The 5415-nt window shown below is 39.7% G+C and overlaps 1 pseudogene; it reads left to right on the forward strand.

The window, feature by feature from the left end:
• The first annotated feature begins 221 nt into the window (after positions 1-221).
• On the forward strand, positions 222-339 carry LOC126250259 (5S ribosomal RNA; annotated as a pseudogene).
• The last annotated feature ends 5076 nt before the right edge of the window (positions 340-5415 follow it).

Raw genomic sequence — 5415 nt, forward strand, 5'->3', positions numbered from 1 at the left:
CGCGTGTCGTCAGTGGCACGCCGCCAAATAATTTGGATGTAGCATTAAATCAGGAATTTAGATAGCCCTACCTAATCTAAATAATTCATTTGTTCGTGTGCATTTGATGCCATAGTACCTATGTTCATCGTGAACGGGCAATCGGTGCCGAGGCATCATACAAGTTGTAGATGACAGATCAGCGCTCATGTTCACTCATTGTGAGTCACGTTGCACTGAAATGCAACGGCCTTGCCGCAGTGGTGGCACCGGTTCCCGTCAGATCACCGAAGTGAAGCGCTGTCGGGCTGGGCTAGCACTTGGATGGGTGACCATCCGGTCTACCGAGCGCTGTTGGCAAACGGCCTGTACTCAGCCCTTGTGAGGCAAACTGAGGAACTACTTGACTGAGAAGTAGCACCTCCGGTCTCGTAAATTGACACACGGCCGTGAGAGCGGTGTGCTGGCCACATGCCCTTCCATTTCCGCATCCAGTGACGCCTGTGGGCTGAGGATGACACGGCGACCGGTCGATACCGTTGGGCCTTCCAAGGCCTGTCCGGATGGAGAGATCCACTGTTAGATCGCATAGGTTGACACCTGTTCCAACAGCGACTTCCGACCTCTAACGATTAAGTACCGTACTGCGAAATGGTCGAGGAAAAAGAGTGTTAACTTGTCATTGGTTGTTGCGCGCTTATGTCGTGTATTGTAATTACACATAGATAATGTCATTTTTTAAACTTGTATTGTTCAACATGGCTATTTTGGTAAAAAAAAAAAAGTTGAAGGATTTCAAACTTGGTGGACTGAGAAACATGGCATGATTAATAAAGGCAATAAAGCGGTGTCGTTTTATGTTCCGGGGCAGTGATATATAGAAGATGGTCTCTAAATGCCACTATGAAATAAATCACAAACCATTTTCTTTTAAATCGAATCAGAGCAAAAGGGATTCATTGCATGTGCTATTAATGACAAGAATAGACAATTGACACTATTATTAAGTATGTTAGAAAGGATTGTCACACCAGTAACCCTTTCGCGACGAGATATTTTTGAAGGAAGCCTGATTAGCATGTGCCCCATCACTTTTTGAAGACTTTGGAAATAAATGTAAGATAATTGAACACATCAAAGCTACTGTTTTATGTTGAAACGCTGTAAAAGACAGAATCCTAAAACTGGCGGAAAATGCAAAAGAACAAGAAAAATATAAGATAAACTCCTTTCCTTCCTCTGTGTCTCGACAAAAGTGCAGATGTAACTAAATCTGCCCGTATACCTGTGTTTGCTCGATATTGTGTTGTAAATGACGTCAAGGAAGAATTTACAGCGATAATACCGTTGCCAGCAACTACTAAGGGCACTGCTATTTGCACTGTTGTTAAAAATTCGCTTACTGAAAAAGAAACAGATTCAAGCAAAATTGTTTCGATAACGACAGATGGTGTTGGGAGCACTGTTGTTAAAAATTCGCTTACTGAAAAAGAAACAGATTCAAGCAAAATTGTTTCGATAACGACAGATGGTGCTCCCAACACGATGGGAAACAAAGTGGCTTTATTAATTTAATCCAAGCACGTACTGGACATTCTATTCTGGAAATCCGAGGGAAAAACTGTGCAATATTTCACAGTTAATGGATGTTACGTGGCTTGCAAAATTTATTTTTTTATTTATTTTTTACAGACGTGTACCAGAATTACAATGATTTGAACGTAAAGCTTCAGGGCACAAACAAAACAGTTATTGTTGCGACAGATCTCATTCGCGCATTTGAAGCTAAACTGCAAGTTTTTAATAACGGTATTGTTTCCAAAAACTCTAAATATTTCCCAAATCTTAAAAAAATACCGTGATTTGGATTTACACAACAGCCAAATCAGGAAAAAGTCGCTGAGGAATTTTCTTCGGTAATACATTCTTCAGTAGAAGAATATTCATCGAGATATTCTCAGTTCACAGTAAATTTACGTAAGATTATGTAGCTAGGTAAGGCTTCACTGGAAAAGCTGAGCTTAGCAAATTTGATTGGTTGGAAATTTAAGAAATTGAAATCCAGCTGATCTATTTCCAGTCTAGTTCAATATGGATTCAAAAATTTTTCGAAACAAGAGAAGAATGGGAAGTAAACGAATTTGAAAGACTATCAGGCAATATGAGCAAAGTTGCCAACATTAAAATTGCGGAAACGTGGAATTCATTTCCAGATACATATAACTGTATAAGTAAGCTGGCGTTTGCTATCTTGATAATACTTTCGTCTAGCTATGCCTGTGAGTCACTATTTTCTGAAATGAATAACGTTAAAGACTCGCTAAGAAACAGTTTGTCAGATGACTCGAATACAGCTAGCCTTCTGCGAAAAGATACAAATTATGCCCCTAATATAAATTGTTGAGCATCGAATTTGCAACAACAGAAATCACATTAATTTTTCTTTCATTTCAATAAAATAAAAATGTTTATTTTATGATTACAATATAAAAGGTGTATTTCCGGTTGCAAATAAAGAATACTACTAGGGAAGTATTTAGTTTTTCTCATTAACCAGTGGAGCACAAATTTCTATGTGCTATCAGATTTTAAAAGATGCATTGATTCATGCACTATCATACGTCTAAACATGCACGAAACACGCAAGAAATGATTCCAATGGCTCTAAGCACTATGGGGCTTAACATCTGAGGTTATCAGTCCCCTAGACTTAGAACTACTTAAACCTAACTAACCTAAGGATATCACACACATCCATGCCCGAGGCAGGATTCGAGCCTGCGACCGTCGCAGCAGCGCGGTTCCGGACTGAAGGGCCCAGAGCCGCTCAACAAGCAAAAAGAAAAGAGTAATATGCAATATCAAAATTTAGTTCTACGATTAGTTTGACGTACCGCTACGGTCGCAGGTTCGAATCCTGCCTCGGGCATGGATGTGTGTGATGTCCTTAGGTTAGTTAGGTTTAGGTAGTTCTAAGTTCTAGGGGACTGATGACCTCAGAAGTTAATTCCCATAGTGCTCAGAGCCATTTTTATATGATTAATAACAAGTCTTTTAAATTATGTAAAAAATACAGAGCGAGAATATATTAAAACAGTTGTGTTCTTGTTAAAAACACAACATATAATTTCCACCATAGTAGATATTGGAGAATAACTGTCCAGTATGTTATCCATATTAAACGATCTGAAAATAGACTGTCTGTCAGAATTAAATTCGGTCACAGTTCTATACTCGGTTACGATTCCATTTACTATATTTAATAAGAGGGCAAGCTGAAAGGTAATGTCTTCAAATTTTTCATGTGAAAGCTCTTAAAGCTTTTTAAATAAAGCAAATGTTATTAACAATTTACGTTTTTATTCTTTATATCTACACATTTACTTCTCAGCATAGTCGCCCTGACGACGAACACATTTCTCCCAACAAGAGACCAGTTTGTTGATACCGTCACTGTAGAATGTTTGAATGAAGTCTTCGAAGGTGTTTTTTTAAGTTTTGGAAACATTTGAAAATCGGATGGGGCCAAGATGGGACCGCATGGCCAATGATCGATGACAGTGATGCCGAGGCGTCGGATTGTTGCAGGTTTCTCAGCGCTCGTGTGTGGTCTAGCATTGTCTTACTGAAGGAGACGGTGCTCCAGCTGTGGACGAAACCTTCGAATTCGAAACTCGATTACAACACGCTGTTTCTCAAACACCGACATAGCTACGTTACACAGCGTCATTTGACAGGCTACAATTCGGAGCCCTCCAGCGGCAGGGGACTGCAAATATGTATGCATGAAGAACGAAGATGTAGAATGTCAGTAACGTTTGTTTTATTTAAAAAGCTTTAAGAGTTTTCATGTAAAATTCAGAAGCATTACTTTTCAGCACGTCCTCGTAACATATGTTTTAGGCATTTTGACGTAAACAACTAATTGATGAACTTATAATTCTTTTTCAGTTGTGTACAAATGTTTCCTGAAGTTGATGTTTCGAGTATTTCCTAAATGTTCCAACTGTTACCTATAAAGAGGCACATCTCGAGCCTTTATTTATTATGAAAAGGAATTTTTTAAGAAAAATCAAAAATCAAATTTTTAATAATCTTCAAAATATAAGTAAATCAAGTACTATAGGAATTATGCTCTCTTCTGCAACTCTATTCCAAGCTTTATTTTCTCGTTACATTGTTACGTGAAGTGGTTCACAGTGTGCAGTTTCCCTTTACCTTTTCAACGTTGCCGGCCGAAGTGGCCGAGCGGTTCTAGGCGCTACAGTCTGGAACCGCGAGACCGCTGCGGTCGCAGGTTCGAATCCTGCCTCGGGAATGGATGTGTGTGATGTCCTTAGGTTAGTTACGTTTAAGTAGTTCTACGTTCTAGGGGACCGATGACCTCAGATGTTAAGTCCCATAGTGCTCAGAGCCATTTGAACCATTTTTTCAACGTTCAGTTCGCGTCAGAGCAAATTGTTTTAACTGGGAAATTTAACTAACTTCTGTTATCCATTGCAAATCCTGGCTGGGGTCATAATTTATCCGTCCTCATTTATTAAACATTTTAATTCGGAAGAAAATTAATTTGAAATTCTACACCGACCGCCCAAACAGTTCCGAGACTGGTTCTATTTCTGGCGTAAAAGAGACGTCAGCGCAGTAACTACAGTGGCACCTTGAACTAACAACTGTAAACAACGGATGTGTAGTCAACTACTCAGTTATGAGCAGGTAGGGTTAAGTAGTGGACATGTGGCCGTAGTGTGTCTCACAAATCGCAGATGAGCAACATCTCTAAATTATATGATCAAAACACTCTCCAAAATGTTTGGAAGAACAGAAAAGTGTGTGCAAAGTTATTCCCGTCCGCCTCGGTAGCTGCTCGGTCAGCGCGAGGATGTGATAATCAAGGGGACTCGGGTTCGATTCTCGGCCGGGTCGGAGATTTTCTCCACTCGGTTTGACTGGATGTCGTGTTGCCCTAAGGTTCGTATCGTCATAATTGTCATTTCACTGTTTAGACTGCTATATGGGCACGTCGTGAAAGCCAAAAAAATTTAACAACAAGAAAAAGTTTGTTCATCACACCTTGACTCCGGAGCAAAAACAGCTATGTTCACGTCTGCCGCGACTTGATTGAAATGCAAAACGCTGTCAGTTCATTTCTAAAAATGTCATCAAGGCCGACTAGACTTGGTGTCATCAATACAAACATACCGCAAAATGACAAAGTCCAGAGATTCACGTGAAGGGTCACCGCTTTGCGACATAACAGTCATTCGATCCAATGTGCAGTGTGAGTTGAACATCACCCCCAAAGAAAGACTTTTTTGGAAGTTTTACATGATTTTATGTACTCAAGTGGAGGAGACTGTTTTGAACATCTGAAGCATTAAACCTACCATCTTAACCTATCTACATTTTTTAGCAATCCAGCCTCTAAATCTTTTG

This window comes from Schistocerca nitens, chromosome 3, assembly GCF_023898315.1.
Source record: "Schistocerca nitens isolate TAMUIC-IGC-003100 chromosome 3, iqSchNite1.1, whole genome shotgun sequence".
Lineage (NCBI taxonomy): Eukaryota > Metazoa > Arthropoda > Insecta > Orthoptera > Acrididae > Schistocerca > Schistocerca nitens.